The sequence below is a fragment of the Sorex fumeus genome, unplaced genomic scaffold (genome assembly GCF_029834395.1).
Source record: "Sorex fumeus unplaced genomic scaffold, SorFum_2.1 ptg000054l, whole genome shotgun sequence".
Lineage (NCBI taxonomy): Eukaryota > Metazoa > Chordata > Mammalia > Eulipotyphla > Soricidae > Sorex > Sorex fumeus.
This window is the reverse complement of record NW_026606111.1, coordinates 48,824,953-48,837,977: the sequence shown is the minus strand read 5'-3', so window position 1 is coordinate 48,837,977 and position 13,025 is coordinate 48,824,953. Positions and strand designations below refer to the sequence as shown.

The following is a 13,025-nucleotide window of genomic DNA, read 5'->3' as shown; positions in this document are numbered from 1 at the left end:
GTCTCATGAGTCTCACCTTCCGTTCAAGTTGAACTTGTAATAAGGTGGAATGAAATCATCAATATGATCCTCACCTCATCCTTCAGGAGAAAAATCCTACATACATTCAAGGTGGTCAAAGTGCAGACAACACCATTCACCTTTTCCTGGAGGTGTACACAGGACTGAGGTGAGAACAGCAAAAGGCTCTATTTTAATGTCCTTAATGAAGGATTCAGGGAACAACATTAAACAAACTCATATACCATCTTCCAAAAGAATTATTTTGTAAAACTGATGCCTAGGGTATGGTAAACGATAATATAGTAAAAACCATATTTTTATTTCTGGGACATTAAAATTCTAAATCTATTTATTATTCATGCTGCTTTGAAATACATTCCTTGATTAGGAATCATTGTCTGCCATAGGAGTGAGGAAGGACAACACTCAAAGTAATAAGAAGCAAAAAATATGGAAAAATTTACTCCTACTAGGTTTGGTAACACATATACTAAAATTGAAATGATACAATGATGAGCATGGTCCTTGCACAGAGATAACATGCAAACTTGTAAAGCATTCCATATTTTTGTTGCAAGAAGAATTAACAAGTATACTTTAAGCTAAGACAATCCCCACAAGTACAAAAATTATACATAAAGAGAGCACAAATCCCCAAAACAACAATCTCTCTCAATGTCAATGGATGAAATGTGCCAATTCAGAGGCACAGAATAGGAAGATGAATTAGAAAATTGAACCCAACATTCTGCTGCCTGCAAGAAACATGTCTGAACAATCAAAGCACCCATGGGCTAAAAGTAAAAGTCTGGGAAACAAGTTTTCAAGAAAATATCACCTCCGCAAAGCTGGAGTGGCCATACTAGTATCAGACCACATGTACTTCAAGCTAAAGGTTATCAGAGACAGTGAATGTCATTTCTTAATGATCATGGGATATGTACATCAGAAAAAACTCACCCTCCTCAATGTATATGATCCTAATGACAGACCAGCAAAATACTTTAAAACAACTTCTAATAGACTTATAGAAAAACATTGATAGTAACACAATACTAGTAGGAGATTTCAACACTTCTTTGTCACTTCTCGATAGATCAAACAGACTGAAGCTCAGCAAGGAAATATTTTCTTTAAGGGAAGTAATGAACAACCGTTGGCTTAGGGAAGAAATCAAAGAGGAAATTAAAAATTTCCATAAACAAATGAGAATGAGGACACGAGCTACCAGAACTTGTGGGACACAGCAAAAGCAGTGTTAAGAGGAAAGATTATAGCTCTGCCAGAATTCATCAGGAAGAAAGAAAGGGCCTACCTGAATAAATTAGAGCTCAAGATTTTGGAAAATAACCAATAAAAGTAGTCCAAACTAGGCTGGAGGAAGGAAATAATAAAACTTGTACCAGACATCAATGAGCTAGAATCCCAAAATACAATCCAGAAGACCAATAAGAACAAAAACTGGTTCTTTGAGAAAATAAATAAGATCATTAAACCATGAGAAGCCTCTCAAAGAAACAAAGAGAAAGAATTCTAATAAATCGAATCAGAAATGCAAAGGGGGGTATCCTAATAGAAAGTACAGAAATCCATAGGATCATCAGAGATTATTTTGAGAATCTTTGCAGCAGGAAATGAGAGAATCTTGAATAAATTGATAAATTATTGGATTCGAATTACCTCCCAAGGCTGAACTAAGAAGATTTGGAATAACTGAACCTATCACTAACAAGGAAATTGAAATGATGGTCAAAATTATACCCCCAAACAGAATCCAGGGCCCAGATGGATTCAATATTGAACTATTTCAAACCTTTAAAGAGGAACTGCTTCCAACATTTTTAAGATTTTCCAGGAAATTGAAGAAACAGAAATACTCCCAAATAGTTTCTATGAGGCAAAGATCACCCTAATACTCAAATCGACAGAGACACCACAAAAAAAGAAAATTGCAGACCTTTTTCCTTTGTGAATACAGATATAAAAATTTTCAAGAAAATACCAGCAAAGAGAATCTAGAAACTCAACAAAAGATCACACACTATGACCAAGTAGGTTTAGCTTGGGGATGCAAGGATGGCTTAACATTCTCTAGTCAATCAACAGAATACACCATCTCAATAAAATAAAGATAAAAGTCATATGATCATCATCAATAGATGTAGATAAAGCATTTGATGAGATCCAGCACCCATTCATGATGAAAAACTCTCAACAAAATGGGAGTTGAAAGTACTTTCCTCAATCTAGTCAAAGCAAATTACCACAAACCCACAGCAAGTAATATTCTCAACGGGGAAAAACCAAAGGCTTGGAGCAGAAATCAATGAAATAGAATTCCAGAATACAATCAGGCATAAAACAAGTTACCCACTCTCACCACTCCTATTCAACATAGTACTTGAAGTACTTGCCATATGATTTCGTTAAAAAAAAAAGATATCAAGGGCATCCATATAAAAAAGGAAGAACTCAAGCTTTTACTATTTAGAGATAACATGATACTATACTTAGAAAATCCCAAAGAATCTCCAAAAAAGCTCCTGGGAACAATAGATTTGTTTAGTAAAGTAGCATATTACAAAATCAATATCTGGTACGCCATGGCTTTCCCATATATTAATAATGAAAGAGAAAAAAAGAGATAGAGAAAAACAATCCCATTCACAATAATACCTCAGAAAATCGAGTATATTGGAATCAACTAAAAAGGTTAAGGAACTATACCAAAAAAAAAAAAACCCTACAAAACACTACTTCCCGAAATAATAGAGTATATGAGGAAATGGAATCACATGCCATGCTCATGGATTGAGAGGTTTAACACTGTCAAAATGGCAATACACCCCAAAGCTATATAAAGATTTAATGCACTTTCTAAAAGGATACCCATAACATTTTTCAAATAAATAGATTAAACACTCTTGAAACTCATACACAACCATAAACTCCCATGAAGAGCTAAAGCAATCTTTGGTAAAAAGAACAAGGTAACACCTTCCCCAAATTCAATTCCTACTACAAAGTTGTAGTCATCCAAATACCATGATATTCAGATAAAGACAGGCCTCAGATCAATGGAATATAGTCAAATATCTTGACGCTGGCCCTCAGATTATTATTACCTAATCTTTCATAAATGCTCAAGAAATATGAAGTTGAGTTAGGAAGTCTCTTCAGCAACTGGTGCTCGGAAAACTGGACAGCAACATGCAAAAAAAATGAACTCAGACCTCTTTATAGTGCCAGGCACAAAGTCAGATCAAATGTCTTAAAGACCTCACTATCATACCTGAATTCTTAAGATATATGGAGAAAAATGTGGGAAGATCCCTTCATGACATTAAAGCTAAGGGAAACAAAAAAGCAAGCAAGCAAGAAAGAAAGAAAGAAAAAAGTTAAAAATTAGAAAATAATGCTGTTTGCAATGCTAAGGATCAATCCCAGATCATCATTTTCTTGCGTTTTTGGGTCACACGTGGCGATGCACAGTGGTTACTCCTGGCTCTGCACTCAGGAATTACTCCTCATGGTGCTTGGGGGTAACATACAGGATGCTGGGAATCTAACCTGGGTATGCCGTGTGCAAGGCAAATGCCCTACCTGCTGAACTATCGCTCCAGATCCCCCCCTCCCCATAATTCATCATCTTGAGGGCCTGAGATTTTTACCTTCGATTTAGAAACTTCATCTTTAATTGACACAGTAAATCGAAACCACAGAACCATTGAATGGCATGTTATAATGGTAGCAGCCATGAGCAAACTTTGATAACCCATAAGTTGTCATGAATGAATTCTGTCTCAGAGGCTTCACTTCTGAGGATACCTGTCACTACCTCCTTTCTGTTACGTATCCCAGGATCAGAATCTACATCAGGCCATCAGTAGAAATTGTCCACCCGAAAGCTAGCCTTCCACTGGGATCAGAATCCTTGATCCATGTAACTTGTAATTTTTCATTCATGATTTGTTGACCTTGTTTCAGGTGGAGGCATCCAGAGCATAAACTCAGCTTTCCCGTTGTTTCCACAGGAAATCCAAATACCTAAGAATGTTATCATTTCTGACGCCACTGTTGCAGATTTTTTGGAATCCCACGGTAAGATACTATCATTAATGTTATAATATTACTGTTCTCCATAGTTCGGATCTCCCCAAAGAACTCTCTACCCACCTCATTCCAACTGCAGACTCCAGTTTATCATGCTCCTGAAAGTACTTCTAATAGTTTCACTCAGGTTCTCCCCTAAAGTGCACAAGTAAAGTTCATACCACTCCAAGTACTTATTCCTAAACTACCAGAGTGGGCTTGGTCCTCAAGCTTTTGTTCTCATAAGAAGAAATACCGTGCTTCCTTTCTCTATGTCTCTCTTTGCTTGCTTTGTTAAATGACTGTTCTCGCTTGAACAAATATTCCATTCCACCCTACACCTGTTTCACAAGTTTCTGAGTGTTTTTCAGTAAAATCTATTTAGCTTCACTAAACTAAAAATTTTAAAACACCAGAGCATTGTTAAAACCAATATTTGTATCTTTTAAACCACAAATTTTGAAAATGAAAGGTGGTAAAGCAATGGAATACTACTCAGTTGTATGAAGTGAAATCTTCTTATTATTTGTTTATAAAATGGATTACATGAGGAAATTATGTTTAGTGACATAAACCAGGCAGAGAAAGATAGGCATCATACAAGTTCATGCATATGTGGCATATGGAGAAAACAAATTAAAAGAATAAAATGAGACAGACAAACGTCTAAAACATTATTTATATTCTATGATTTATAATTCAACTAACAATGGTTTCTCATACACATAATTCCAACATGACACTCTCTCCTCATTCTCTCAAAGAATAAACCCTCCCTCTCCCCCAATCCCCCATAATCCCTCACTCTCAATCCCCTGACTCATTTGTGTGGACCAGTTCTCCCCTTACATTGCTCTTGAACCTTTGTTTCTAACTTGCTGTGTGTCTTTACATCCCACATATGAGAAAAATCTCTCTGTATCTGTTCATTTCCTTAAGGCTAACTTTACATGCATGATATCCTCTAGTTTCATCCAATGTTGAAAATTGCATAATTTTGATCTTTTCAAAGCAATAAAAACAAACTTTAGAACTATGAGACTATTTAGTTACCAGATCGAAAAGTATAATCAAAGTGGAAAAACTGAACTATGGTGAATGACAGAGTAGGCCTTTCAGTAGTGAGTGTAATATGATACATGCACGTTGATTCTGCATAATCCTAAAATTTATGAAATTCTATAATGTAATTCTATAAGGTAATTTTACATAATCAAAAAAGTATTTAAATAATTTACATTTATCTATGATTTTGACGTATCTTTTGTGTCAAACTATCAGAAATAAAAAGAATGTGAGATAGAGATATGGTGTATCACTATACTTTTAAACAAGAGAAGCGCTAAAAATTTCTGTGTCTTGATGAACTCTCATATAAATTGACTCCAAAATCAAATTAATATACTCAAGGAAAAATAAAAGTCAACCAATTTAATCTTTTGCCTTCACTCAGGTTCCCATCTGCTGATCTCTCGCAGACAAAAAAATATTTAATTTATTTTTTTAAAAATTTTTATTAGTGAAACACCATGATGTACAGTTGTACATTTACAAATTTTTGTGCTTGGGTTTTGATTATACAATGATCAAATGCCCATTCTTCCGCCAGTACCCATTTTTCACCACCATGGATTCCAGTATCCCTCCCACACCAATCCCCCCCATGCTACCCTGCCTCTGTGGCAGGGCATTCCCTTTTGTTCTCTCTCTCCTTTCGGGTGTTGTGGTCTGCAAAAGAGGCATTGAGTGTCATTCATTTTCAGTACATAGTCAGAATTTTTATTTTCAAAGGATTTCTTGGTGGAGGATTGGCATTCTTTGCTAGAAACCAACTTCTTTTCTTCTGCTTTTTTTTCTAGAAAATATATATTTATATTTTCTAGAAAATATATATTTCTAGAAAATATATATTTATACTAAGACTGATTAGTCATGGCACCAAATTGACAAATATCCCTGTTTTTACTTCAGTAATCTTTCCTGATTATCACAAATTATTAGCAGTGGATAGAAAAAAAGTAGCCCAAAATTCGTGGGGGAAAGGGAAATGTTTATGCTTACCATAGTTTGGAAAATCCCTGTCACTAGTATAGTGACATTCATCTAAATTTGTAAACAAAATGATTAAGAAGAGGTAAACCATGACTGCCACTTCAAGGAAGAACGGGTCTTCAGCAAATATCCATGGTTTCAGAAGGATGGCTCTGGCTTGGATAGGGGGCATGAGAGCTGTGAGCTACCGGCAGTTAACAAATGCTCTGAGGCTATGTGGTAACACTGCTGAGTAATGTGGAGAGCCATGATTAGGTAGGGTCATGGGGGAGAATGGAATGATGACAAGAAAACAGAGAAACAGGACAAGATGATGGATTCCTTTGTATAAAAGTTTTCATCTCTAATGTATTAATCTGTGAATAAGAGAACCAACTTTTTATCATTTTCCTGGCAATATATTATCCTTACATAGTGCTTCAGGAAAAAAACGCTTCCCTTGTTAGTTATTATAGCCTGAATATCTGTGAGGTCTTTGAACACTTTCTATATATACAGTGCTGATGACTGAAACCAATCTCACTATTTAAGTATCTAAACTGCAATGTTCTCACCATTTAACTCACTAAACTCTGATGGCTCCAAATCTTCTTAGATCAGCTTTCATCTCTTCCATGATATCCAGGCTTCTCTTCCCAACTGTCAAATCTCCCTTTCTTTCTCCCTCTCTCTACCAACTATGGTCTCCCTGCCAAAATTTGCTAAGACAAGCTTTCTTGAAATATAGACGTAAGTTGACTTCTCTTTTTTTAAAAATTTAGGCAATTTTGATTTTCAAAATCATTTATAATGGAGATTTGTCATACAATATTTCAATTCTAATTACACCACCAGTGTCTGCATCCTTCCACCAACAGATTACCCATTTCTCCCTGCATTCCCACCGATTTCCTTGACAAACACATTTTGAAGTTTTACTATTGTACTTTGGGTTCCATACTTACAGTAGTGTTGGCATTGGTAGTTAAGACATACACCTCAACTTTTTCATGCTGGCCTTCCTGGATCAATGCCCACTGACACCATGTAGGGGAAATATATGAGAACAAATCATTAAGCTCCACATTTTTCAAATAATCTTTAAACAATTCTAATCGAAAAGAAAATAGTGAGAACTGGAGGAGACAACCTCTTGTCAGCCTGCAAAGTCTTTTCATTTTTACACATTACAACAGAAGTAATCAGTGAAGGAGGTCTGTCATCACGCAAGTTAGGTGACCCTGCTGAGGTGTGGTCAACAGGGTGTTTTGTGCTCTTCTCTCCTTCCACCAGAAGTCCCAACCCTATGATTTTTGTCTCTTCAGTCCGCATAAAATGGAAAAAGTTTTACCACACAGACATCCATGTAATGAGCCCAGCCAAGGTGATAAAAAAATAAATTTCAGCAAATTCATAGGTTAATCATGGTGGTAGAAACTAAATATCATATTTTTGTATTGAATCTGCAGGAGACACATATTACAAACCTTTTTATGACTCAATTTCAATCATAGGATATTTTAACACCCAACCTCCACTAGTATACAGTTCCATTGCTAATGTCCCCAGTTTCTCTCCCACCACTCCCTCTCCCAACCCCAAACCCCACCTGACAGCCTGCTGTCTCTACACTATGGCAGGCACCTCTCTCTCTCTCACTCTCTCTCTCTCTCTCTCTCTCTCTCTCATCCTTTGGGCATTATGGATTGTAATACAGAGAGGGAGAGGTTCTCACGTTTATTCCTTTACCTACTTTCAGGACTCAGTTCTCACCCAGAGTAATCACTTCCAACTATCATTGTCATAACGGTCCCTTCTTTATTCCAAATTCTCGCTTTCAGCACTTGTGGCAAGCGTCCAACCATTGACCAATTCTCCTGGCCTGTGTTTCTGCTATCCTTGGGTATTAGTCTCATATTCTGTTTTTTTTATATCCAAAAAATGGGGTAGTTCAATCAGTATACCCCTTTCCTTCTGACTGATTTCATTGAGCATGATAATCTTCCCTGTACATCCATTTATAAGCAATCTTCATGATATCAGTTTCCTGCCAACTGCGTAGTATTCAATTGTGTAGGTATACCATAGTTTCTTCTGGCTATTGTAAATGGTACTGCAGATGGTATTTCTGTTGTAAATATCATATTTAATGTAAATTACATAGGAAAATACTTCCCAGATTCCAAACATACATAATCCACTCAAAAACACAACTTTATTTACTTTTTTAAAAATATAATTTATTATGATGCTTTTTACAAAACGGAAGCGATTAACAAAAATTCAGGGAAAACATATTCTATAAAAGCGAAAAAATATAACCTTAAGAAAGGACAACAGGTACGTGTTCTTGCTCCTCAAAAATCCATGTGTTTCTTGATATATTGTCAATATCTTTCTATAGCCTTAAAATTCTTCAACTTCATTTCTAAACACTATGTAAAGTTATATTAATTTAATAGGTATAATCAGCTTTATATTTATTTGATTCTTTCATATTTTGCATAAACAACGTTTGAATTATCCATAGCACTGTAGCACTGTCCTCTCATTGTTCACTCATTTGCTCGACCAGGCACCAGAAACGTTCCTATGGTGAGACTGGTTGTTACAGTTCGTGGCATGTTGAATACATCACAGGTAGCTTGCCAGCCTTTGCCATGAGGGAGGGTTACTCTCAGTAGCTTGCCGGGCTCTCTGAGAGGAGGAGAGCAATCAAACCCAGGTTGGTCACGTGCAAGGCAAAAGTCTTACCCACTGTGCTATGGCTCCATCCCATATATATATTTATACATATATATGTGTACTTACACACACATACATATCTATATATTCCTCTTACACGGTTCTTAAGCTCCAACTCATATTTCTTTCTCCTCCCATTATTTACTACTTCTCTCCCCATGCTTGGGGCTCAACTAATTTTCCGAGTGCACTCAGATGCATTTCTGAGGCCATGAAAAAGGAATGCATAACACATACATGCAAGGAAGGCACAAAGCATATGTAGATAAATTTCATATGGACATATAATTGTGATGACTAGTTTACAAATTGTATTCGCTTCAAGTACAGAGTTCCTCATCTCTGGAACAGTGTATTCATACTCCATGCACTGTCAAATATCCAGCTACTGTCCACAACCAACTAACAACACTCCCCTACGCATTTCAGTCATTTACTTCCCCTCCTATTAGGACGATTTTGATGTCAGAGTGTAAAGGTTTGATTTTGCTTTTGTTTTATTAGTCCATTTAATTTTTATCTTTATATTCCCAAAACAAATCAAATATTTTTTAAAAAAAATAAAGGACAGGAGGTGATATCAGGCAACAAATGAAATAGTTGTTGTGGCTGAGAATCAGCAAGAGTCTTCCAGGTCAGTGTGAGGAAAGGAACATCCAGTTGTCCTTCCCAGCATATTTGCAATGGGCTGGCTTGGAGCAGGGTACATGCTGGAAAGAACCGCAGGACAGTAGTAGTGTCTTGAACATATAGGGGCCTATGTTCTTCTTTGAAAATGTAATGGTATTGACCTCCATTGCAAACCACAACACCCTAAAACAAAGAAAAAGCAAAAGGGAATGCCCTGAGTTGGGGCAAAGTGGGGGAGATTGGGGGTGGGAGGGTCATTGTGTTCCTTGGTGGTGGAGAATGTTCACTGGTGGAGAGTTGGATACTTGATTCTTGTATAACTGAAAACCAAGTACAAAGGTATGTAAGTCTACAACTGCACCTCATGGTGTTTCATTAATAAAAATAAATAAATAAAAACTAAAAAATTAAAAGTGCTATCAGCTGGTATAAGAAAAAAATGTAATGGTTTTGACTAGATTAAATCAAGATCATTTTTATCTATAGGATGCTATGATTCATCTTTGATTCACTGATTGATACTTTGAAAGGTCCCAGTTCATCCTCATTCAGAGAAGTCATTTATTTCTTTGAGTATTGATTTGTACAGGGAATTCCTCACAAAATACTTTATATAATGTCTATTGAGGGACTCAAGAATAATGTTTTTATTACCATTTTCAAAGAATACAAAAATACTCTTTTAATAAGATTTTCTTGGTTCTCTATCTAAAAGCTAAATGACAACAATTAAGTTTAACTCAATATTTTCTAAAGTGCATTACATTAGTACTTGAAAAGAAATTTTAAAAGACTCTGGGAGAGGGGAGGAGGAAAAGTCATGGATCTATAAGGATTAGTACATGTCTTTGGGTGTGTGGGGCATGGGAGTGTGTAGAAAAGTTGAGATCACACTCAGCTATGTGATCTAATTTCTATATATCTATTCTCTAGATACCAGCGATATATTCACACAGGTGTACTCATATGACTATCATGTACACTAACCCTGTATCATGTACGTTCACCTAATCCCGAAGGCTTCACCGACATGGAAGCACTGAGAAGGATGAGAAAGGAGAGGCCGACAAAATCTCACGGCCAACCTAGGCTGCCACAACGAAGGAAGACAAAAATGATCGTCTGTACTTTCAATGCATGTACGCTAGCATCAGATGAATCCATCGAGGACCTGATGTTACAAGCGCGAATGATCAAGTACGACGTCATTGGTCTGACCGAGACAAGAAGGCAAGAATCGTACCATGCCGTTTTCGACACTGTAGAAGAATTGTTCCTGGGAACTTGCGAAAAAAGAGGTGTTGGAGGCGTCAGTGTCCTTGTCAACACAAACTTGGCCAAGAGCATTGATTCATTCGAATGAATAACAACCCGAATCGGAAGTTTACATTTGAATAGATGTGGCAAACTGCCTGCAGTTTCTATCTTCGTTGTCTGTGCACCAACATCTCATTATGATGAAAGAGAAATCGAGAAGTTCTACATGGAGCTAGAGAAGTTCTATAAAGAAGACCACACCTTCTACAAGATCATTGTGGGTGATTTTAATGCCAAGATAGGACCGAGAAGATCTGCTGAAGAACTTCACATTGGGACCCATGGCCTAGAATGGAATGAACAGGGTGAGAGACTATCTGAGTTCATCATGTCGACCGAAACCATTCATGGTAACACAGTTCCAGAAGGCAGAATCTAAACGATGGACATGGGAGTCTCTCCGTGGAAGATTCCACAACGAAATAGACTACATCATATTCAATCGACGGTTTTGCCTGACAGATATCACTGTTGTCCCAATATTTCGAAAGAGATCGGACCACCGTCTCCTTCATGCAAAATTCTACTTCACAGAGCGGGGAGAAAGGGTTGCAAAGTTCAAAAAGAGAACTGCCAGAATGACCACAAACTGGGAACTCTTTGGTACTATTGTGGCAACATGGGAAGATGCCATTGTTGACAACATTGACCAGGAATATGATCGACTGGTTCAGCACCTCTATGAATGTGTGAGGAACGCCAAGAGAGAGATAGCCACAAAAAATCCCCTATCTTCGAAAATTCTTGAACTAATTCGCCAGTGTGGTTTGGCGCATGCCTCAGGCAACCGCAAGCTAACGTCCAAGCTCGCAAAGCAGTGCAGAGATGCGATCAAGGAAAACCTCAAAGAGAGAAGAGCAGAAGTACTAGTAGATGCGGCAGAAGCTGGGAAAAGTATTCGTAACGCCCGCCTGTCCTTCGCCAACTGCAAGACCAAGATGACTGCCCTCCGACGTCCTGATGGATCCATCACATCCTCCAGAACGGCAATGGAGAAGATTATCCATGACGTCTACTCAAATCTTTTCGACAGCATTGTCCACTTGCCGACATACCAAATTCCACAGGATGGATATGTTGTTCCCAATGTTCTCCCTTCCGAAATCCGACACGCCATTTCGTTGATAAAGGAACAAACAGCACCCGGGCCAGAGAAGGTCAGACCTGAGCACCTGAAGAACCTGCAGTCAGTACTCATCAATACACTGGCTCGGCTCTTCACTCGCTACCTGCCTGAATGCAAGGTTCCGTCCCAATGGAAAACCAGCAGGACCGTACTACTGTTCAAGAAGGGAGACATCCACGACATTGGCAACTATTGCCCGATCTGCCTATTGTCTGTCATCTACAAGTTGTTCACTCGAGTCATCCTAAATAGGATTGGCAGAACACTAGATGAAGGACAACCATCTGAGCAAGCCGGGTTCCGCAAAGGATTCAGCACCATCGACCATATCCACACGATAACCAAACTCATTGAGGTTTCTCGGGAGTTCAAGATGCCGCTCTGTTTAACATTCATTGATTTAAAGAAGGCCTTTGATTCTGTTGAGACGGAAGTGGTCATTGAAGCCTTAGCCAATCAGGGCATTCAAGACCAGTACATCAGGATCCTCCGTGAGCTGTATTACAGATTCACTAGCAGGATCTCACCATTCTACAAAGAAGTGATCGTTGATGTCAAGAGAGGGGTGTGGCAGGGTGATACCATTTCACTGAAACTCTTCAGTGCCACACTCGAGAATATCATGCGATGACTGGAATGGGAAGGAATGGGAGTGAAGATAGATTGTCGGCAACTACACCACCTCCGCTTTGTTGATGACATTGTTTTAATAACACCAAACATCAGCCAAGCGGCACAAATGCTGGCCGACTTTGACCGTATGTGTGGAAAGGTAGGACTACAGCTGAATCTTACGAAGACAATGTTTATTAGAAACAGCCTCGTTCCTGACGCCCCATTCACTCTCAATGGAACGACCATCTCCAAATGCAACAGCTATGTGTACCTAGGTCGAGAGGTCAACATGACAAATGACCTGGCACACGAGCTGCGCAGGAGGAAGAGAGCAGCTTGGAATGCCATCAAGAATGTCGAAGAAATAGCTAAGAGGACGATGAACCTCCAGCTCTGGGCACATCTCTTAGATTCCACTGTTCTTCCTGCATTAAAATATGCCTCAGAAACCTGGGCCTTACGCAAA

At 38.1% G+C, this 13,025-nt stretch overlaps 1 pseudogene; it reads left to right on the top strand.

The window, feature by feature from the left end:
• Positions 1-476: 476 nt before the first annotated feature.
• LOC130033785 (uncharacterized) lies at positions 477-573 on the top strand (annotated as a pseudogene).
• The last annotated feature ends 12,452 nt before the right edge of the window (positions 574-13,025 follow it).